This window comes from Wyeomyia smithii, chromosome 3 (assembly GCF_029784165.1).
Source record: "Wyeomyia smithii strain HCP4-BCI-WySm-NY-G18 chromosome 3, ASM2978416v1, whole genome shotgun sequence".
In the NCBI taxonomy this organism is placed as follows: domain Eukaryota; kingdom Metazoa; phylum Arthropoda; class Insecta; order Diptera; family Culicidae; genus Wyeomyia; species Wyeomyia smithii.
The window spans coordinates 146,692,940-146,717,350 of NC_073696.1; the positions used below are offsets into that span (position 1 = coordinate 146,692,940).

The 24,411-nt window shown below is 41.1% G+C and overlaps 1 protein-coding gene across 5 annotated transcripts in view; it reads right to left on the reverse strand.

The window, feature by feature from the left end:
• Positions 1–24,411, reverse strand: part of LOC129731742 (uncharacterized) — a 150,103-nt gene that overhangs the window by 89,336 nt on the left and 36,356 nt on the right. Inside the window, exon 1 of one of the 5 annotated variants that reach the window (XM_055691991.1) lies at positions 1,659–1,779. The exons of the other annotated variants lie outside the window; for them this stretch is intronic. The gene's annotated coding sequence lies outside the window, so the exon portion shown is untranslated. Of the gene's footprint in view, positions 1–1,658; positions 1,780–24,411 lie in introns of those variants that run through there. 5 annotated transcript variants of the gene reach the window in all.

Genomic DNA, 24,411 nt, shown 5'->3' on the forward strand with positions numbered 1-24,411 from the left:
CTGCCGTCTTGGTGACAGAGAGAATAGCATCCAGCGTGGACCTACCTTTAGTGGTCCCCGTGGCTCTGTGGTTAGCGATGTCGGTCGGCTAGCTCTCCCACGCGGTTGTGATATCGGGTTCGATTCCCGATCGAGTCAAGGAACTTTCCGAGCTGAAAATTTTCTTGACTCAGCACTTGGGCACGGTGTATCGTTGTACTTATCCTACACATACAAAATGTGCAAAAAACAATATCGATAACGAATTCTCTCAACTATAATCTAGTTGATCGAGACCGCTATTAGCCCCAGGGCTAAGCGTGCGATATTGTGGACCTACCTTTCCGGAAGCCGAACTGGTTACTTGCCAGACCGTTTACACCCTCTGTGTACTTCACCAATCTGTTGAGGATGATCCTCTCAAGCACCTTGCCCGCAGTGTCCAGCAGACAATTTTCCAGAACCAAGTTCTTTTGGTTCCTTTTGGGGCCCCATACAACCCTTAACTTACCTGAAGTCGATTGGTTTTGTCTCCGCTTGGCGCATTGCATTTCAAATTTGTATGAAAATTTATATGGGCAAACCTACTTTTTTTCATTTACCTTTCTAGAGAGCTCAATAATGTTCTAGTAATGCACTACATTCTGTTAAAGTAGTGTATTTTAGATGCCTAACAACATTGCAGAGGACACTGAAGAGCTAGAATGTCCCTAAGAAGAGCTATAGCTGTTCAAAGTTGAGTATGTCTATTTGAATGCAGAAAATCTTGTTTTCTGTCAACATTACCAATGTACCGGCGTCAGTAGGATTCCCATCGGAAATAACCTGTCGTAACGAGTATATACACTCAGCTTGATCAAGCAAACAAATTAAGTGTATCGTATTAATTGATATTTTTCGGTGAACAATTATTATTATTTAATTGTTCGCCGAAAAATATCAATTAATACGATACATATGAAGTAACGGTGATTATACCAACAAAAAAAACAAACAAATTAAGGTTAATATTCTAGGCGTAGAAAGAATCTACAACGTGTTTCAGAGGTTACTTCTAAATTTAGGATTGTTTAGGGTCCCAAATAGAACAAAAAAACCTAAATTAATCCACCTAGCGGTCAGACCCAGCCTTTTTCATTCAAACCTTTATTTGTAAAAATAGATTTTCAAGAACGCTTCCATCCAATAAATGTATTTTCACTCTTTAGGTTCTAAAATACCGTCTGCCGGGGTGAGATTAAGCCACGGGGGTGAGATTAAGCCAAAACGGGAAATGTTTGTATGTTAAATTACTTGAGATTTCTAAAACCTAATACCTCAAATTCAATACTTTATGAGACGTGGCATATTTATTCACAACTTCGAATGGAATATAGACAATATCAGTGAACTGTTTCACTTCAATAATGTTTCAAAGTACAGGGTGAAAAACATGCGCAAATAACGTTATATATATATATATATATATATATATATATATATATATATATATATATATATATATATATATATATATATATATATATATATATATATATATATATATATATATATATATATATATATATATATATATATATATCGGATAAGTGAATGTTTCATTTGTTAAAATTTCATCTGCGAACGACAATAGAATCACTAAAAAAAATACACGCATTGAAAACAAAACAAATACTTACACGTGTATTTGCAAACACCAAGTTATGGACCGTATACAAATGTATCAAAATGTTTCAGTATCACCATTGTAAAGATGCGCAGAAAACCCGGGGCATGGGAGTTGTCTTAATGAAATTTTTTTTGTTCATATCTGTTCTTAACTACTTACGTGCTAGAATCAGCTGTCCCTAAAATTACGAGCTGAAAGAATATTTGTTCAAGAATTTCATGACCACTTCACTTAATAAGAAAACAGCAACATCTTACATTAATGATTGACGATACGATCGTAAATCCTAGTGCCATACCGCTTATGGCCGTTCGCAGCGAGGTTTTAGGGTGAGGTCTCGAGCAACAATAAATGAAACTCCTCAATGTTGATAACGATTTTATAACTTTTTTCCTACTAACTTCTTTGTTTATGTACATATTTACATAAACTGTTCATTATGTACAAAAACTGTTGTAAGAAAGTTAGCTTAGTTATATGCATAGATGCTTTTCAATAGCTTTAGTCACTTTCACTGTTTACGTATATGTATGATATATGCTAATAATGAGAAATTGAAAAATGCTAGAGTCAATCCTAGCATGGTTATATATATATATATATATATATATATATATATATATATATATATATATATATATATATATATATATATATATATATATATATATATATATATATATATATATATATATATATATATATATATATATATATATATATATATATATATATATATATATATATATATATATATATATATATATATATATATATATATATATATATAAAAAATACACATCCATATATATATATATATATATATATATATATATATATATATATATATATATATTGTTTCCGAAAGAATCATATGCGAGTCAAATTTGTATATCATCATGATTTTTAGATTGCGTTTAGTTTTTCACAATCAGCATGAGATTTGTATTGATTAATTGAGGTGCTTATGATGAGATAGTTTCTTTTATAATCTGTTAAGGTGACTCTAGTCTTTTCTAGCGAATTTTGCGAAAATAAACAGTGATGTAGGATATTAAACCTTATAAATACTTCAAACTGAGAACGGTCTGTGAGGGAACTTTCATACTTAATAGACACATTCTCTGCGAAGCTACACCAACAAACCAATTTTTGAAATGCATATTTCAGCAATGCGAATAATTTTCCTAGATTCTATAGTGTTTAAACCTTCCAAAAACGTAAATGTCAAATTTATAGTGTTTAAGAAACTGTAGAAAACTAATTGCAAAGTTCAAGTGAAATAAACAAAAAACAAGCGTTTTTGGTTACATATTTTTGAAATAGTTACAAATGATCAGGAGTATGTATTTATAATACAGTTTTTATGTTATATGACTTTGAAATAAGTGCTTTATTCGATGCCTAAAGGGTTTTGAAGTGAAATTTCAAATATGTTGATCTTAGGCCAATATGACAACAGGGGTAATTTTGCGTTGTAACGTCACAAAAAAAGTACAGTTTTTTACTTCATGGGAACTCCTTACATTTAATCAAAGTAATATTTTGTTTTTTCTTCATACTCAAAAATACCTTTAATTTGATACTAAAAGATCGCATCTAGGTTGAATACAACTTGAGCTGCAACCGGGTTTACTCAAGTAACAAAACTTGTTATATCAAAGTTTTACAGCGTTATTTTGGCTATATTAAGCATTATAAAACTTTGATAAAACCAATATTGTTACTCGGGTAGTTTGCGTTGTAACGTCACGAAATTTTTTTCTCCCCCTATATAATATTCGTCTATGTTTAAAAACATACTTGATGCGTCTAAATTAGTTCACGTTACACCTGTCATATAACAGAGAATAAATTTTGTAAAATGGATTAATGTTTTTAATTATTAAACTGTGGGTCATCCATGAGTAACGTTACATTCTAAAGAATTCTAATATTATTCTATTATATTATATTACAATGCATTGCGTGAGGGGGAATTGAAAATTGTCAACTTCCGCGTTACGTAACATGCGAATGTTCCCTAAGAGAAAAACTATTGACGCAAGGCAACCGTATTAATGAAATGAATTGGTATTTCGTCCGCATCGCTCAAGCCTTTCTTCCGAATGTGATGGTTATCGCAATTGCGGGACGTGACATAACCACATTTAACGATAAAAAGAACATTTTTGAACGACCAACACCATATCGTGGAATAAGCCAGCTATTTATTTTTGGGGCAAGTCTAGATGAAAAAATCTTCAGCAGCAAAAATGCACTCGAATTTTTTTGAATAAGTAGTGTGAGTTTTAAAAAATCAAGGAAATATTACGGGAGCGAAAAAAGCTAAAAAGCGGCATTTATGTGTTATTATTATAATTTTTGAAAGGCTTCTGGTATTTATTGGAATTAAGGACACATTTGTGAACTTAAGGACACATTTGTAAACTTTAATATAAATGCTGAATAAACTGCTAACGTACTCTAACATTGTGAAAAAACTACAATAAAAATAAATTTAATATGTTTTACACATAATGTCATATAAGACACTTTATTTAGAATATATTTAGAATTTATAGAATATTTATGATGCCTATGTCACTTATGAAAAGAATTGATTTGATCATAACTCACATTCCTTCACTGAAAATCTCCAAGTTTAAGTTTGGTTCTTCATTACCAAACAATAAACGACAAAGTAAATTTGTTACGTAGTTTATGAATAACCCCACAGACCAAGTGCATAAAGTAGAAGTAGAAATATATAAAATCAGATATTGAACTATTTCATATGAAAATGACCAAGAAATATGTGATAAATAATGGATATCGACTGATTCATATTTTCGTGACGTTACAACGGAGTGAGAATACCCCATGCTGAAAAATGAGCGTTATAACGTCACGACATATAAAAGCTTCTCAAATAGAAATGTTACCAGTTATAGGCACTCTAAACATGGCAAAATGTTCGATTATTATTTGTTATCAAATCGTGGAAGAAGAAATTGTTATAAAATTCCAATCAGAGCAGAGTTTTTACTTTTGTAAGAAAAGTCTCGACACCTCAATTTCTCGCGCGTTGTAACGTCACGCTACATTTTTACTCCCCAAGGTAATATAAACATGGTAAACAAATATCTTATGCATCATTCTTATAGGAAATTTTGTCTTCTTTCCGAATCTGTAATAATATCAAAGGGTTTCATGAACAAAATACAAGTTAGAATTAAAATGATGCCAACAGAATAGTCAAAACGTTGTAACGTCACGGTAGAATGTGTCAATAGCACTAAAGTCAACAAAGCTGTGTGTAGGGTGTTCGGTATTGCCGACTTTTTGGAAAACCGGTATTTCGGTATTCATAAAAATAAAAACCGGTAAAACCGGTAAAAAACCGGTATTTTTATTTTTTTTCGGGTTAATACAAACCAGGGGTGACTGCAACATCGCTTTGGAAGGTGTGATACGTAGGGCTGATATCGACACGAGTGGCACGATTTTTAGGTCTGTTCAGCTCTTTAGCTTCGCCAATGACATTGATATTGTAGCACGAACCGTCGAAAAGATGACGGAGACGAACATCAGACTGAAGGCTGAAGCCGGATGAATTGGACTGGCCATAAACGCATCGAAGACCAAGTACATGAGAGGAAAAGGTTTCAGAGAAGACAGTGTCAACCTCCAGCCACGAATTCATATTAGCGGTAATGAAATCGACGTTGTAGACGAGTTCATGTACCTGGGCTCACTGGTGACTGCTGACAACGACACCAGCAGATAAATACGTCGACGCCTTATGGCAGGATATCCTGCCTACTTTGGACTCCGGAGGACGCTCCGATTGAATAAAATCCGCCGCCGCACGAAGTTAACCATCTACAAAACATTGATCAGACCGGTAGTCCTCTACGGCCACGAAACCTGGACTATGCTCGTGGAGGACCAACGCGGGGGTTTTCAAACGGAAGGTGTTGCGTACCATCTGTAGTGGAGTGCAGATGGAAGATGGATCATGGCGGAGGCGGATAAACCACGAGTTGCATCAGCTGCTGGGAGAGCCACTCATCGTTCAAACGGTGAAAATCGGGAGACTACGGTGGGCTGGACATGTCGTTAGGATGTCGGACGACAACCCGGTGAAAATGGTTCTTGATAACAACCCGACTGGAACAAGGCGACGGGGCGCGCAGCGAGCAAGGTGGCTCGATCAAGTGGAAGACGACCTGCAGGGCCTCCGCAGACGACATGGCTGGCGAGCTGCAGCCATAGACCGAATTGAATGGAGACGACTTCTTCGAACAGCAAAGGACACTTCGGCCTGGAGCTGACTGGTAGGGTAAGTAAGGGTGACTCGTGGACTTTGAACCTACTTTTCCAACTACAAAATTTTTAAAATCTTAGTTTGGAGAAGTTATAATGATTGTCCGCGAAAAAACGCAAATCATTCTCTCTGTTATTTGAAAAATTATTTAAGATATAGGGTGTCGAACGTTTCCGGCAGTAGTTTTCACCGGCCGGTTTTCTGCCGCAGACTTATGCAAAAACCTACTGAAGTAAACCACTACCGAAGACGTTATTTACACAAATTTCGATTTGAAGTTCATTTTTTGCTTAGCGTCTCAGGTTGCATCGATGTATGGACGTGTCGCTGCATAATTAAGTTTTTGCATTTATCAGTACCTATGCTTCATTACGGTTCAGTTTTTTTTTGTAAGATTTGGACCTCTGTGACCATTGTTTTGATGTCTTGTGGTATATGTTCCACATACAACACTGGATACATTTAACAGTGTTTGAAAAACCTCAATGAATGAATCTAGTGATATGATTACGAAGAACATAATTTCGAAACTCATATTAACAAAAAAAACATGCAGATTTTTGTTTTAATTTTCATTCACATCGCAAAACTTAGTTCAAATTAGTGAATAACTTTAAAATTCTTAGAAAAACAATATTTGTTGTTGAGTATATGAATGAAGAAAAAAAAAAAGAAATGAAAATAAATGACGATCGGACCAGAATTTACTTTTTACGAATCCGAAGGAATCGAAGGTGAATACTTCTTCATTCTTTTCGATGCTCTTTAAACAATTCGTTTAAATTATTTGTTATTATAATTATTTTATTAATTTTAGCTCCTGATGGAGAAACGAAAAATGTGGCATGTGAACAAGTTTGTAACTGAAATAGAAATAAATTTGAAATGAGAGGTTGGTCAAAAATATAAAATAATATAGAAAATTATGGAAAAAGCAGAAATTTTAACACGAGCAAATCCGGGAACATTCAGCTAGTTGCTAATAAAAGCAGTATAGGCGACGAAGCTTCAAGAGAGTCGATTTTTGCGTTTCGATTAATGCGTTTCTAAGTTACCTTACCTTACCAAACAGTCCCAAGCCGTGGTGTGGCCTTTGCTGTACGTAAGAGTCGGTCCATGGCTGCAGTTCGCCAGCTCTGCAGTCTGCATATGGTCCGCAGGTCGTCTTCCACCTGATTGATCCACCTTGCCCGCTGTGCACCTCTCCATCTCGTCCCTGACGGATTGGTTTCAAGAACCATCTTTACCGGGCTGTCGTCTGACATTCTTACAACATGCCCAGCCCACCGCAGCCTGCCTATCTTAGCGGTGTGGACGATAGGTGGCTCTCCAAGCAGCTCCTGCAGTTCGTGGTTCATTCGCCTTCCCCACACTCCGTTTTCCATCTGCAGTCCACCGAAAATGGTACGCAGCACCTTCCGCTCGAACACCGCAAGGGCGCGTTGGTCCTTCACAAGCATAGTTCATGTCCCATGCCCGTAGAGGACTACCGGTCTGATCAGCGTCTTGTAGATGGTTAACTTGGTGCGGCGGCGAATTCTACTCGATCGAAGCGGAGACCAAAGTATGCACGATTTCCTGCCATAATGCGCCGTTGAATTTCTCTGCTGGTATCGTTGTCGGCAGTTACCATTGAGCCCAGGTACACGAACTCATCGACCACCTCGATTTCATCACCACCAATTTGAACTCGAGGTGGGAGGTTACTGATACTGTTACTGTCTTCACGTGAACCAGTTCCTTTCATGTACTTCGTCTTCGATGCATTGATGACCAGTCCAATCCGTTTGGCTTCAGCCTTCAATCCGATGTACGTATCCGCCATTTTCACAAAGGCCCGAGCCACAATGTCGATATCGTCGGCGAAACCAAACAGTTGAACCGACTTTTGGAAAATCGTGCCACTCGTGTTAATCCCCGCTCTTCTAATGACACCTTCCAGGGCAATGTTGAACAGTAGGCACGAGAGACCATCACCTTGCCTCAGCCCTCTTCGGGTTTCGAAGGGGCTTGAGAGTGCCCCCGAAACACGAACTACACACATCACTCGATCCATCGTCGCTTTGACCAACCGCGTCAGTTTGTCCGGAAAACGGTAGTCGTGCATAATTTGCCATAGCTTGTCCCGATCGATTGTGTCGTACGCCGATTTGAAATCGATGAACAAATGATGTGTGGGCACATTATATTCGCGGCATTTCTGCATATCCTGCCGAACCGCAAATATCTGATCCGTGGTGGCGCGGGCACCCATAAATCCCGCCTAGTAATGCAGCACGAACTGCTTCGCAAATGGTGATAGTTGACGGCAAAGTATTTGGGAGAGTACCTTGTAGGCGGCGTTCAACAGAGTGATTGTCCGATAATTGTAGCACTCCAGTTTGTCGCCCTTTTTGTAGATGGGACACACAATACCCTCCATCCACTCCTCCGGTACTCGTTCTTCCTCCCAAACCTTGACAATGACCCAGTGCACGGCTCTAGCCAGTGTTTCTCCACCGTATTTCAATAGCTCGCTGGGAAGTTGGTCCACTCCAGCAGCTTTGTTGTTTTTCAGCCGACCAATCTCCTCCTCCACCTCCAGAAGATCGGGGGCTGGAATTCTGATGTCTTCTGCTCGTGCACCAAGATCAGTTGCCTTACCGTCCTCGCGCTCTACTGCATCGCCGTTTAGATGCTCGTCGAAGTGCTGCCTCCACCTTTCGATCACCTCACACTCGTCAGTAAGGAGGTTGCCATCCAAGCTCCTGCACATATCGGCTTGCGGCACGAAGCCTTTACGGGAACTGTTCAGCTTCTCGTAGAACTTCCGAGTGTCGTTAGCTTGGTACAGCTCTACCATCGCTACGCGATCTCGGTCCTCTTGCTGGCGCTTCTTCCTTCGGAGGACTGAGTTTTGGCTGTTCCGTGCCTGTCGGTATAGTTCCACGTTAGCTCTCGTGCGGTGTTGCAGCATTCTCGCCCGTGCTGCATTCTTCTCCTCGACTAACCGTTTGCATTCGCCGTCAAACCAGTCATTTCTATGATTCGGGGCCCTTGTACCTAGTAGCGCTACAGCAGTGCTACCTATGGCGGATCGGATGCTCCTCCAGCCATCTTCAAGAGTAGCTGCGCCAAGCTGCTCTTCCGTGGGTAGCACTGCCTCCAGCTGCTGCGCGTATTCCTGTGCAGCCTCGGCGTCCCGCAGTTGCTCGATATTTGGTCGCGGCGTTCGACTTCGGCGGGTGTTAAACACCGTCGATAGTTTTGAGCGCTTGCACACAGCTACTAGGTAGTGGTCCGAATCTATATTCGCACTGCGGTAGGTGCGAACGTTGATGATGTCGGAGAAGAACCTGCCGTCGATTAGAACGTGGTCGATTTGGTTCTCTGTCTGTTGGTCGGGTGATCTCCAGGTGGATTTGTGGATATCTTTGCGGGGGAAGAAGGTACTTCGGACTACCATACCACGGGAGGCCGCAAAGTTTACGCACCGATGGCCGTTATCATTAGACACGGCATGCAGGCTATCTGGTCCGAATACCGGTCTGTACATTCCCTCCCGGCCTACCTTAGCATTCAAGTCCCCAATAACGATTTTCACGTCCCGTCACGGGCAGCTATCGACCTGCTCCCGCTGCGCGTAGAACGCTTCCTTCTCGTCGTCGGGTCTTCCTTCATGTGGGCAGTGCACGTTGATGATGCTGTAGTTGAAGAACCGTCCCTTTATCCTCAACTTGCACATCCTTGCGTTGATCGGCTGCCACCCCATCACGCGTTGGCGCATCTTACCCAGTACTATGAAGCCAGTTCCCAGCTCGCTGGTTGTGCCACAGCTCTATTAGAAAGTAGCCACCCGGTGCCCGCTTCTCCATACCTTCTGTCCTGTCCAACAAAGCTCCTGCAGCGCTACGACTTCGAAGTTGCGTGGATGTAGCTCGTCATAGATTATCCTGTCGCATCCTGGAAAGCAGAGCGATTTGCAGTTCCGTGTCCCAAGTTTCCAATCGTAGTCCTTATTTCGTTGCCTAAGTCTATGCCGATTGTCCCGATCCGTATTATCTCTTACGTTGTTTGTAACATGTTGTTTTCCGGGGCGACTTGTTGGGCCTTCCCCAACCCCCTGTCTCGCCAGGGTACCATCGTGTCAGCTCTGTTTAGAGTCCCACGCTGCCACCAGGACGTTGATCAGCCGCTCCTAACATGGATATCAAACGCTGTTTTGAGCCGCACCGCTCAGGTTAGCGAAGCATTTCCTCTACCGCCGGAATATGGTTTGCGCGCCAATGATCGCGTCGCACCTTCTCACTTAGCTATTGTCGGGTGACAACATTGCCCAGGCAACACCAACCAGTTGTATCCATGTTCCAACCGGCAGTCTAGTGTAATCATATGACTCGCGGAGGTGTGAGATAGAAACTTGTGAGGGCCGAAGCTATGTTTGACGCTCCTTCCCGGTTGTCAACTCACCAATTGTTGCCCGCGCCCGCGTTTCTAAGTTATTTAGCATAAAAAGTTTTCGAAAAAATTTCATACATATATATATATATATATATATATATATATATATATATATATATATATATATATATATATATATATATATATATATATATATATATATATATTTATATATATATATATATATATATATATATATATATATATATATATATATATATATATATATATATATATATATATATATATATATATGTATATATATATATATATGAAAGTGGCCCCCGATCTATTTCGAGCAGTCATGCAGAAGTGCCTGGATGACTGCCTCTTTCCGGACAGGTGGAAGCGACACAGATTTGTGCTGTTGCCGAAGGCTGGGAAACCGCCAGGGGACCCATCGGCATACAAACCTATCTGTCTGCTGGACACTACGGGCAAGATACTTGAGAGGATTATCATCAACAGACTGGTGGAGTACACAGAGGGTGTGAACGGTCTGGCAAGTAACCAGTTCGGCTTCCGGAAAGGTAGATCCACGCTGGATGCTATTCTCTTTGTCACCAAGACGGCAGAGGTAGCACTCCAGCGTAAGAGTTGGGGCATTCGCTATTGCGCAATCGTCACGCTTGACGTGAAGAATGCATTCAATAGCGCCAGTTGGGACTCCATAGCGCTCGCGCTTAGGAGCATCCACGTACCGGTGTCGTTGTACAAGATTTTGGAAAATTATTTCCAGAATCGGGCACTAGTTTACAACACGGAGGGGGGTCAGAAGTGCGTCCCAATCACCGCAGGGGTACCGCAAGGTTCCATCCTGGGCCCGGTGTTGTGGAATGTCATGTATGATGGGGTGTTGAAACTAAAGTTCCCTGTAGGGGTTTTGATCGTCGGTTTCGCAGACGGCATCACGCTAGAGGTCTACGGCGAGTCGAACGAAGAGGTCGAGTTGACGGCCGCGCACTGCATACGCAAGGTCGAAGACTGGATGCACTCTAGGAAACTGGAGTTAGTGCACCATAAAACGGAGGTTACGGTTGTGAACAACCGCAAATTAGAGCAACAGGGGTGGTCAGAGTCGGAGACTGCACCATTACCTCAAGGCGTTCCTTGAAGCTCTTAGGGGTTATGGTTGACGATAAGCTCACATTTAAGAGTCTCGTCGACTATGCCTGTAAGAGTGCTTGCCGTTGCAGGACTATCTCGAATGTGAAATTTAGCTAATTTAAGCTGTTTCCCCTCAAATAATATTAGTATATTCAGTGAATTTCACAAATTAAGTTCTGCTGATTACCAGAACAGTGGAAAAAGGAGTCACCAGGATATTCTAAGCAAGCTAAGTAACATTTTATTTTGAAAATATGTTGTTTGTTTTCGAGTCGGTTATTCGAGACGTACAAAAAACACCGACGAATAAAGTACGCTCGCAGCGCCGTCTGTTAGCGAATAGAAAAGCGCGAGGTGTACATGAAAAAGTTGCGATCTGCATAATTTTCACTTATATTATTGCGTGCGCGTTAGGCAATTCCATTTTACCATTTTACGAACTGCTAGAGTAGGATACACGGTATTTGCTGTTCCATGTTTTCTGTGGAAATATTATTCAGGAATTGAGTTCTGAAACGTCTCTTAAAATAGTCTATAGCCGTGTATGGTCGTTTCTGTTTTGCTCAAACTGTGAATCGTCGCATCACGGTACTCCAATTTTTCCACTTCTTGCAGATAACGTTCGTGGTTGTGATAAAAACGTGTGGATGATTTGTTTAGATGATTTTACGCCATGAATAGTCGTAGAAAAGAGCGAGACGTCTGTGCAAGCGCGGTAGTGTTTTTGTAATAACCTATTTCAATTCATGTTTTCAGCTACTGAAAGGAGCACAACAACAACTATTGATATGTCATAAAAAAAAGTCTAAAATGTCCATCACTCTTTTTGGGAACACAATATAACGGACCCTTTTCATATGTTTTTCGAATCCGTTTTTTTTTTTGTTGCGTTTTCCACTTTGAAAATTTGAATATTTCAGCTATGGAAGGCAGTCAACCGAGACTTTCTTCACATGCCTCTTGTTGTATTCTACGATTCATTTTTAAGAATCTCACATTATACATGATCATATCTACAATGTTTAGATGACTTCATACGGTGAATAGTTGCGATGCAATGTTGTTCTAATAATTTATTCCAATTAATGTTTTCAGCCGCCGAATGCAGCACAATAACTACTATAGAATTGTCATGAATTAGTCTAATATAAGTCCGTCTATTTTATTTTAGCACAACATGACAGATCATTTTCATATGTTTTTCGAATCTCTTTTTAATATTTCTTTTGCGTTTTCTGCGTTAAAAATTTGGATATTTCAGCTATGCAAGGCAGCCAACCGAGATCTTCATTACATGCCATATTACTTCTTATTGTATTTTAGAAATCATCTTCATTAATCTCACATTTTATGTATATGATCATATCTATATTGTTACATTGATCCAATTAAATCATGGTCATATCACTTATCAAAGTGAATCCTGATCAAAAACCCACCCACTAACAAAAACTCCCTTCCGTGGTCTTTGTAGGGATGCAGAAGTATACTCGGTCTCTAACAAAGCAAAGACTACATTCTAACATTCCTTCCTCATTGAAGGCTTCGTGCGGTACTGGCATAACTCGAAGTTCAGAGCTCCAAGAAAAACGGGATTGAATAGTTGGCGTTTAAAATTACCTTTATCGTCTCCAAGAAATCTATGAGCAAGTTAAAAACTTGCAAAGACACATCGACTTATAACTCAGTTTTTTTGTGGATTTTGAAACAAGTCTTTGTGAAATAAAAGTTATTATATTTGATATCATTTGGCTGCAACATGGAAAACTTTTAAGTTGTGCCGGTGTTGCACGAAACCGACGATATCCCCACCTGACTGTAAGGACGTGGCCGGCGCTGTTATTGGTCTATAAAAAATCGGGTCATTGACTGATGCACAGTGAGAAGGAATTACCACTCCCAGTCGTTCTTTCAGATGATTCATTGTGCATCTTGAGTGGCTCGGACCCATCACGGAGTAGCAACCATTGATATGTACAGTCAGAAATAAGCTAAGCTAAGCTAAGCTAAGCTGAGAAGGATACCCTTTTTATTTTCAAAACAAATACACTTCAAAAATTATTTTGAACCGAAATAACAGATTTCAAAATGCTTACGTTTGGCACCTGGGTTCTTTTGCACGTGTTGCTTGACTGAAGGTTAGCACAATACTTCAGCTATTCCTAGCCAAAATAATGAACTTAGTATCAGAATGTTCCTTCAAGTTTCTAACAGTTTAACCTATTGCTATTTTCTCGGATGTATTCGTTAGAATTTTGTTAGTAATTGGATCATTGTAGAGACATAATTCAGAAAAACAGTCCATTTCTAACTGTTCCTCAGAAACTTTTGCATTGAAGCCACAATTCGAACTCAGAAAACATTTTGAATTGTAAGATGGCAACTTCCGGTTTCTGAAAATTACCCAAAAATGGGTTAATTCCATCCAGCATGAGTATCTCCGAAACCACTGAAGCTAAAAATCGATCAGACACCATTTTGAATTCAAAGATAACGCCTGGTTTCTGGGAAACAGCTCAAAGTGACCAATACCACCCAATATGAGTATCTCCGGAACCGAAATGATGCAAGAAGCTAAACATTGACCTCAGACACCATTTTGAATTGTAAGATGCGATTTCCGGTTTCTGGAGAGACAGCCAAAAATGGCCGATTTCCATCCAATATGAGTATCTTCGAAACCAGAATGATACACAGGAGGTAACATCGAGAACAGACACCATTTTGAATTCTGAGATGGCGACTTCCGGTTTCTGGAAAACAGCCTAAGGTGGCTAATTACTACCCAATATGAATATCTCCGGAGCCAGGATGATGCAAGGAGCTAAAAATTGACCTCAGTCACAATTTTGAATTGAAAGATGGCAACTTCTGGGAAACATCAGAAAATGACCGAATACTACTCAATATGGATATTTCCATAATCGAGATGATGTATAGAAGCCAGGCATTGACCATGACCATGAAGGTGACCATTTTCAATTTCTCGAAAACAACCAAACTAACGGAATACACCACCCAATATGGGTCTTTCCGGAATCAGAATGATGCCAGAAAAACAGCTGAAAATGACCGAATACTACCCAATATGAATATTTTTAAAATAAAGGTGATGTACAGAAGCCAGAAGCCTAAGGTGTTGGCATTCCGATAAAACCAAACATATCAAACGATTTATCTTTTCACCTTGATTATATCCTATGGCCGATTCGTCGTGCATTTGCAGACTATAAACAAATCGCAAAAATCAAAAATCAAAAATAAGTAAAAATTTGTGAAGCAACACCCCGTGAAAATTAAGACCAATGTTTAGTCACGGTGAATCGGAATTTAGCTGAATTCAGTGCAAACCAAGTAAAAAGTAAACCAGAAAAATAGTCTACCACCGAGTTTACTTAACACGCAGGAAATACCTTGCAATAACATAGCATTGTAGAGCAATTTTATTATGATTCATTGGCCGAACAGAACAATATCAAAGCATTTTTATTATGAACCAAACCGATAAATGACAAAACATCCTTATTATGAATCGTTTAAAACAATAACTAAGCGTCCTAGTTATAAGTCGTCGAACGACCGGTGGCTTACGAAATGTAAATATCCTAACGATCATGCCACACCATGTATACCTTTTTAAATAAACTATAAACAGAACCGAAGCCAGAGGCACAGCGTCACTCACGGTCGCCCTCAGGCGCTCACGGCTGCACGCGGTTCTGAGTAAATACGCGCTCTCACACGCGCCCTAATGTTCTTAGCAAATAGTGGAATGTATGTACTAAAAATAAGTTCGAAATAGAGATAGGCCAAGGAATACTATAAACCTAGATAAGATAGCTAGATAAAAGGTAGTCTAAGAGTCTCTCGCTCTGAGTTACCCGATGGTTAATATTTAAGCTAAATTGTAACTCAAAATAGTTAATCACTTCCATCATGTCTTCCCTTCTAAGGAGGTGAATCCGCGTAAGTGCGCGTACAGGACTTCGTATGTTTCATTCTTAAATAATCACAAGTCCTGGTAGAGAATGCCCCTACACGCTGGTGACAGCGGTGGTAAAGCAATATTGTGAAATGGAGTACACGTTCCCAGGAAGAGATGCCATGCAGTGCATCCCAGAATATGCCGGATCGGTGGACGAACTAGAAGCGTTCATTTACCATATTGAGCATTTTGCCCTAGAAATACCAGAAGGAGTATCACATGCTTCACTGGTTTACATTGTTATATTGAAATTAAAAGGCAGAGCTGCTGCCGCAATACATCGAATCAACGCAAACACTTGGCCACAGGTTAAGCAGAATTTATTAAAGGAATTTGGAGAAAATATATCTATAGGAGCAGTAATTATTTAGGTAGAAACGTTGAGGCAGGGAGTATATGAGACCTTCCCTGAATGCAAAAGAAGAGTACTTGTAATTAAGAGACAAATCGACTCCTACGAAAACAAATGTGAGAAGTCTTATATGATAGTGAGTCTCCGGTTACATAGCAGCGTTGCATAGCAGGGCTGCACGACAGCTTATTGAAAGAAGCCGCTGGAGGTAGAGGAGCGCTGAATTTAGAGGAGCTGCTGGATAACTTAAAAGATTATGAACAGGGGATCTAACATATCTCAGATATTGAGAACCGGTTGCGAGGTTTAGAATTGCTTGAAAAACAGCACGCCGCAATCAAGCATTGTATCAGAAGCAGAAATATTTTCTCAAATAACCACACTGGTACCAGTTATAGAAAGCGGTGGTTCAAAAGAGATAAGCATATTAGTCGCAGGACTGGAAATTATTAAAGATATAGTGGGAATCGGCCTAGTTATAACAATCACGACGCTCCTAGACATTGACATAATCAGGAGAACTATGCCAGAAACAGGCAGCACAAATATTATGGTCAGAGCGGATCAATGAACAGGCGGTCCGATCACTCGTGCCACCGCAGACACCGAAATATTTTGCGTATAAGACATACTGGAAGGGGGGATACAAATTACCCAAAACAAGGTATAAAATAACCGTTTGCACAAGAGTGTTTCAGCAATGACTTCGCAGAATTGTGTCGGGACGTCGACTGGCGTATGTGCACAGATGAACCCAGCAACATAGGAATATCAGATTGGGTGCACGCGCGCAATCACATAAGAGATAACCGCGCTTGTGTGGCTAAGCGCCTATTACGATGTCAATGGGTACTTAATGTTAACGCTGCTGGCTAGGCAGAATGTCCAATTTACGTTAATCTTGATCTTAGATACAGGGGCATGTACGAATATAATTACTGCAAGCGTTGTAAACCGTTTGAATGTACCGGTAAATACACAGAATTTAACCACTTTTGGAGGTATCGGCCGCAACATTGTGCGAACCTCAGGTACAATTACGTTGGATTTAATATTCGGAGACTTCCTAATCCCGACACAATTTCATATATTAGAAAATTTGCCAAGCGACGGGATAATCGGAGCAGAGTTTTTAAAGAAGCATACGCTCGAATTAGGAATAATTTTGATTACATCGTGTTCAAGAAACACGGCAATAGAGGTCCGGACGACTTGGGTCCATGGAACATGCCCAAGGAGGAAGTCCTTAGTCGGCATCCAGAGATAGAGTCGTGGTGCAGAACGAGTTGCGAGGTACTAGCAACACAGCCCGCAATGAGGCTGACGTAGACAAAAACGAAATAAATAGCGAGCACCAAACATATCGGGATGAAGAGCCGAAGAACAATTTTCTTAACTCGAAGAATATTAATTGAAAAACTAAGGCAAGTGTTCAATTTGGCCCACTTGCCTGATATGGAATTAAAGACAGTGAAGAATAAAGTTGAAAGCTTCGCAGACATTTTCTTTTTCGAAGGCCACAGATTAACTACGACTGATGCCGCAGTACACACCATTGAAACTTCATCAGATGTGCCTATTAATAAAAGGCAGAACAGATTTCCGGAAGCTACAAAAAGGCACATTAAAAGATAAATCGATGAAATGAGGGCGCAGGGTATTATAAGACCCAGCACTAGTCCCTGGAATGCACCGGTATTATGTGTACCAAAAAACCGGATGCTAACGGTTATAAAAGATTCAGAATTGTGGTGGACTTCAGGTCATTGAACGAAGTTACCAAGCCGTTTGTATACCCAATATTTCTTATAAATGAGATATTGGATAATGTTGGAGGAGCAAAATATTTCTCCTCAATTAATTTGAAATCGGGTTTCTACCAAGTCCAAAAACTTATGAATACTGTTCTTTTTGAGATAGGGGACGTGTAAGCATTTGTCTACCTCGATGATATTATAGTTTTCGGTGACACTATCACCGACCATAATGATAGCTTGCGCAAAGTATTACAAGCTTTGCGTAAACATAATTTTTGGGAACAATGAATTTTTACGCGAAATTTAGCCCCAACATCGCGGAGAAGCGCAAACCGCTGAATGATCTGTTAAAGGTAGACGCTATATTTGTATGGGTAAAGGAATGCCAAGAAGCGTTCGAATTTCCGAGAAACGCGCTGATAACAGGCATATATCAAGATGGCTTGACAAAATATTTTTTTTCAATTCTTTTATCACCAATATTTAGTGGTTAATTTGTGAGTTCAAAATCCAATTTGTGGTAATTTGTGGTTAGGCGGTTTCCGAGAAATTTTCAAAAAACTGAGTCAAGCCATCTTGAAACATGATTTTGCTTCAAATGAATCGGACAACCATGATATATTACTTACTTCACTTTAAAGGCGACAGACCGATTATCGATCCACTGCCAAATCCAGAATACGTCGCCATGTCCCTCGGTCTTGGGCTGCTATCTTCCAATTGCCCCTAACACCTATTTCGCGTGCATCCTCGTCGACAGCACACATCCAACGAGTGCGGGGTCTACCTCGAAGTCGTCGACCTCTATCGGGATTCCTGCTAAATATAGCCTTCGCTTGACGCTCATCCGGCATTCTCGCTACATGCCCAGCCCGCTGAAGCCTGCCGTGTTTTATCCGCTTGACTATATCCGCCAATTTGTATGCCTGGTACACTTCATGGTTCATGCGTCTGCGCCAAACACCATTTTCTAGTTTGCCGCCAAGGATTGAACGCAAAAGCCTACGCTCAAAAACACCAAGAGCTCGCCGATCAGCCTCTTTCAGCGTCCATGCTTCATGGCCGTAGAGAGCCACCGGAAGAATCAGTGTTTTATAGAGTGCAAGTTTAGTTCGGTTTTGCAGACTGCGGGACCTTAGCTGGTTACGTAATCCGTAAAAGGCCCTATACCTCGTTGTCACATGTCACTAATGTTCCCAGGTAAATAAATTCGTCGACTACTTGAAATGTTTCCCCATCTAGCACCACCGCAGCACCATCCTCCGACGGACTACCACGCACTCTGCCAGCCACCATGTATTTCGTTTTGGCAGAGTTTATGACAAGTCCTAATCTCGCAGCTTCTCTCCTGAGAGGTCCGAAGGCCTCTTCCACAGCTCTACGGTTGATACCAATGATGTCGATATCGTCCGCAAAACCGAGAAGCATGTGCGACTTCGTAATGATGGTGCCGCTTCTCTGCATACCAGCCCTCCGTATAGCACCTTCCAATGCGATGTTGAACAATAAGTTCGACAGCCCGTCACCCTGCTTCAAACCATCTAACGTCACGAACGAGTCCGATATCTCACCGGCTATCCTGACGCTAGATTTAGAACCTTCCAGGGTGGCACGTATCAGCCTAATCAGCTTTGTTGGAAAGCCATGTTCCATCATAATCTGCCATAACTCATTCCTCTTGACTGAATCGAACGCTGCCCTGAAGTCTATGAACAGATGGTGCGTCTGCAAGTTGATTTCTCGCAATTTATCGAGGATTTGTCGCAAGGTAAACATTTGGTCCGTCGTGAAGCGTCCCCCTCGAAAACCGCATTGGTACTCACCAACAAAGGTCTCCTGCAACGGCCTCAGTCTGTGGAACAGGATGCGGGAGAGAATTTTGTACACGGTATTGAGAAGTGTTATGCCCCGATAATTGCTACAGTCCAGGCGATGGCCTTTTTTGTAGATCGGGCATATGAGACCCTCTAACCAGTCCGAGGGCAATTCTTCATCAGACCACACTCTCAGCATGATCCGATGGATGGCACGATACAGCTGTTCGCTCCCGACTTTGAAGAGTTCGGCGGGAATGCCGTCCTTCCCAGCTGCCTTGCAGTTTCTCAGCTCTTTCACTGCTTTCTTCACCTCGTCCATGGATGGTGGATCCACAGCTTGACCATCATTCTCAATAGTCATCCTGCTCCTTTCGACTCCACTGTTTCCCTCACCGTTCAACAGCACACTGAAGTGTTCCTTCCAACGCCTGGCCACCTCTGTTTTATCTGTTATCAGGTTCCCCTCCCTATCGTTGCACATGACAGGGGCAGACACGTTTCGATTCCTGATTTCGTTGACCTTCTTGTAGAAGCTCCTCGCATCGTGCCTGGAGAAGCAACCTTCCGCCTCCGCAAGAATATGCTCCCAATGCTGTCGTTTCTTCCGGCGGTGGAGTCTCTTTTCACCGGCTCTTGCATCTCGATATCTACCCATGCTCTGACGAGTCCCAGCCGTGGCCAACATGTGACCCCTGGCGCGGATCTTCTCTTCCGTCACTCGCTGGCACTCAGCGTCAAACCACTCATTGGGCGCAGCTGCCGCAGTTGTACCCAACACTACTCGCGCTGTAGTGCTGATCGAACTGTGGTTGTGCCTCCACTGTTCATTCAGGTTCCCTTCAGCTCTTTCCTCAATCCGTTCATCAACTTTCTGCGAGTACTCTGCAGCCATTCCTTCAATTGATAGCCGCTGGATGTTCAACTGCATTCTCCTCGCTGCCTTGAATTTCAGCACGTTGGACAGCCTGGCGCGGATTTTGGCTACTACGAGATAGTGATCCGAGTCAACGTTCGGTCCTCTGAACGGCCTCACGTCTGCAACGTCTGAAAAGTGCCGTCCATCAATCAGAACGTGGTCAATTTGAGAGCAAAGCTTTCCATTCGGGTGCATCCAGGTGTGCTTACGTATGTTCCGGCGTGCAAAATAAGTGCTACAGATAGCCATCCCCCTAGCTGCAGCGAAATTAACAAGCCTCAGGCCATTTTCGTTCGTAGTAGAGTGAAAGCTTTCCCTACCAGTTACAGGGCGGAAAAAGTCTTCCTGCCCGACCTGTGCATTTGCATCTCCGATGACAATCTTTATATCGTGTCCTGGGCACTCATTGTATGTCTTTTCCAGGAGCTCATAGAACTCCTCCTTTTCGTCATCGGGTTTCTCGTTGGTCGGTGCGTACACATTTATTAGGCTGTAATTGAAGAATTTGCCCTTAACTCTCAACACGCATATACGGTCACTGATCGGCCTCCATCTAATGACACGCTTCATCTGTTTTCCAATTAGCACGAAACCGACTCCTCTTTCTGCTTTCACGCCGCCGCTATAGTAGATGTGGTACTTAAATGAAGTTTCCGCAATAGGATCTACTGCTCGGAATTCGCGTTCTCCCGATTTCGGCCACCGCACCTCTTGGATAGCTGCAACCTCCACATTCACCTTCCGCAGCTCTCTAGCCAGGATACTTGCGCGTGCCGGTTCGAGTAGAGTCCTTACATTCCAAGTACCGCGTTTCCAATAATCGTTGTCCTTTTTCGTTCGCCTAGGTCCATGCCGATTATTCCGTTCCGTATTTATATCTGGATTGCTCGTAGTATTTAATATTCAGTATGCTGCCTTACTGGGGCTGCGAAACCTAGTCTCGCGACGGGGCTGCCGTCATTGATATAGCTGGCGAGACACCGCGTTTCATGATTCAGCCGCCCGCTCCGGATCAGACGCTGTTGTACGCCGCCCCTAACATGGGGAAACAGCCGCGTACGTTCCCCCTTCCCAGTCAGCATACGACCAAAGTTTCCACCGGGGTTGGTTACCCGATCTCCGCTAAGGTTACTCGTATCCCGGTCGGCTCCACGTGGAGGTTGGGATAGGAGTTGCTGGACAGAGGTGAATGACCACAATTGGATCTCAAGTGACACGTGTCCAACCATTCGCCAACCAAATAGTTAATAGGTGTACCATGATATATACACCAATCGAAAGCTCATAATTTGTGGTTCACGAAAATGTAATTACTAGTGTTTGTACATAAATTTGTGTTTTATTGTTCACGTAGTTCTACGTTTTGTTTATTTGTTGTTGACGCTGCTAGCTAGTGGCGTTGCTTGGCTGTTTGCGGTGTTTGTCACTGCTATACTGGGCGTGTGTGTGGGGAATATGGTAAATATCGTTATTCGGAGAACTAAGCCAACGTACTACCTATTTGAGGGAGCCAACCAGGCGCAAAGTAAATGTGTGTAAATTTTTTGGTAAAAAGGATACCGGTAACGAAAATGTACTTTCAAAGGAATGCAATCCAAATTCGACGGATGATTTTTCAGAACCAGTTGGTATTGCAAACAATAACTATCACTTTTTCATCACCTAGATTCTGGGAAATATTTCGGAAATATTTTAACAAATATTCAAATAAGCTGCCGGGATTCAACTTAATGTTGCTCTTCTGTTATTTTTCCTTGCATGTGTGCTAACTTATGAGCAAAGTGATAAAGAAGATGTCTGCTGTCCGCGGGTCTGTTAAGCTACTAGTGGCACCGTCGCACACTGTTTCCAAAGCAGCAAAAACGTGATCGAAATTGTTTTGACCCAGAAAAAATGATTTCAGAGATATAGTGTCCTCGGAGAAGAGGTTCCATTAATTATTCTCCATGTTATAGAATTGCGATTTTGTGATTAATCCACCTAAAAGTGAGATACGAATTTTACTTTGCTCATTTTTGCATATAAAAATCCACTCTGTTCGGCAAAGTTGTGGCAAATTTTATAAGAAATGACTTTGCTGAAGATACCATACTTCCGTAATAGGCCTCAGGTAGTTGACATTAGAAAAAATATTTTCGGTAGCAATATTAGCTGGGGTAATAGGTGTACAATTATTTTCTAGCGTGTTTTGCTTACCCATATTAGCGGTCATTTTCGAACTACCAACATTAGGCGGTATAATGTTCGAACTACCTATGTTATGTATATGTTATGTTAAACGAGTATGCAGAGAAGTAGAAGAAGTGGGCGTTATTGGTACGCTTGGAGAATTTTGTTTCGAAGTTTGTTTTGATTGGGAAATTGAATTTTGTTTACCATGCCTTGCCTTAACAATTGCTAAACGGACTGGGCATTGATAAAAATTAGACATATGGTTGCCGTTACAATTCGAACAGCGAAAATTTTTACTCTCTTTCACAGGATATGTGTCCTTTTTGTGAGAAGAGTCTCCACAAATAAGACATTTTTGGTCCATGTTATAGAATTTTGAACCATGGCCATAACGTTGGCAAGTACGGCATTGGGTGATATGCTTTTCACCTCCGCCAAACTTTCGATACAATTCCCATTTCACTCGCACATTATAAATAGCATGTGCTTTGTCAAAAAATTTAAAATTTTTAACCTTACTGCGGTTAAAATGAATTAAATAATTAACAAGGAAAATTCCAGTTCGCTGACTGTTTTCGCCTCGTGATTGTTGTTTCATTAGAATTACTTGGGTAGGGGCTATGCCAAGTAATTCTGTTAAAGTAAGTTTGATCTCATCAACGGTTTGATCGTTGGTGAGACCTTTCAATACGACCTTGAACGGCTTGGCGTTCTTCGTATCAAATGAAAAAAATTTATACATCTTTTCAGTTAAATACTGAATAAGACGATTACGACCCTTAATAGAGTCGGCTAATAAGCGGCATTCGCCTCTACGACCAATTTGATACGTAACTTTAACGTCAAAAACAGACGTTGAAAGTTCCTTTTTGAAAATATTAAATTCAGAAGAAATAGTTACCACAATAGGTGGAACTTTCTCCTTTTTAAAAGAATTTACATTTTGTATAGTTTCATTACTAATAACTTCCATTTCACCAGCTTCTTGCTCAGGCAAAATATCAAAAGGATTGTCACTACAGACACTCAAAGTATCAGAAAGAGATGCCTCTCTTTTCCTCCTCGCAGCGATGCGAGGTTTTTTATCCGTCCAGCCATTTCAGGTGATACGAAAAAAGTTAAAACAAATGTTAAATTCAAAAGTAGGTAGTCTTGAAAAAGAGTGATGGGAACTAGCTTTCAGGTAGTCTTCAAAAGACACACTGACAAAACACAAACTTTGAAGCTATAGGCAGTCAAAGACCAGTCCACAAGCAACCGAAAACACGTCTGATCTGTAGGACAGTTCAAGACGCACTGTAACAATGGTTGTTATTAAACTGTTCTATGTGCTATCTCATTTTGTTAGAAAGCTGATACGTTAACGGGTGTTAAATAATAAATGAGAATTTTTTCAATCACATATAAAAAAATTTTTTTTTTCATCGATTTCAGTATTTTTTATTAATAACATAATGTATTTTATTCAAAAAAATATCAGTGAATGTTTGAGTAAGGGCCGTGGTCTGCTGTTCGACGCAACTTTGTTGCGATGCTCTCCCAAGAACGTTGTACGGCACTTACGTCCATTTTCCGGATACAATTCCGGATTCCTGTAGTCAGTTGCTTCGTATCCTTGGCCCTCCAATTGTTTTTTTATACTAGGGCACTGAGTGAGCCAAAGAAATCCTCTATTGGGTGGCACTGGGGCAAGTTTGTTGGGTTACAATCTTTCGGCACGAACGGTATCTTTTTCTCCTCAAGATACGCCAGCGTCTTCTTGGCGTAATGGGAAGACGCCTTGTCTGGCCAGAAGACGTACTTCCCATCCGCGTGATGCTCGTTCAGGAACGGCAGCAGGATTTTATCGAGGCACTCTTCTTGATAGATTTGTTGGTTGATTGCCAGACCGCTCGGCTTAAACCAAGG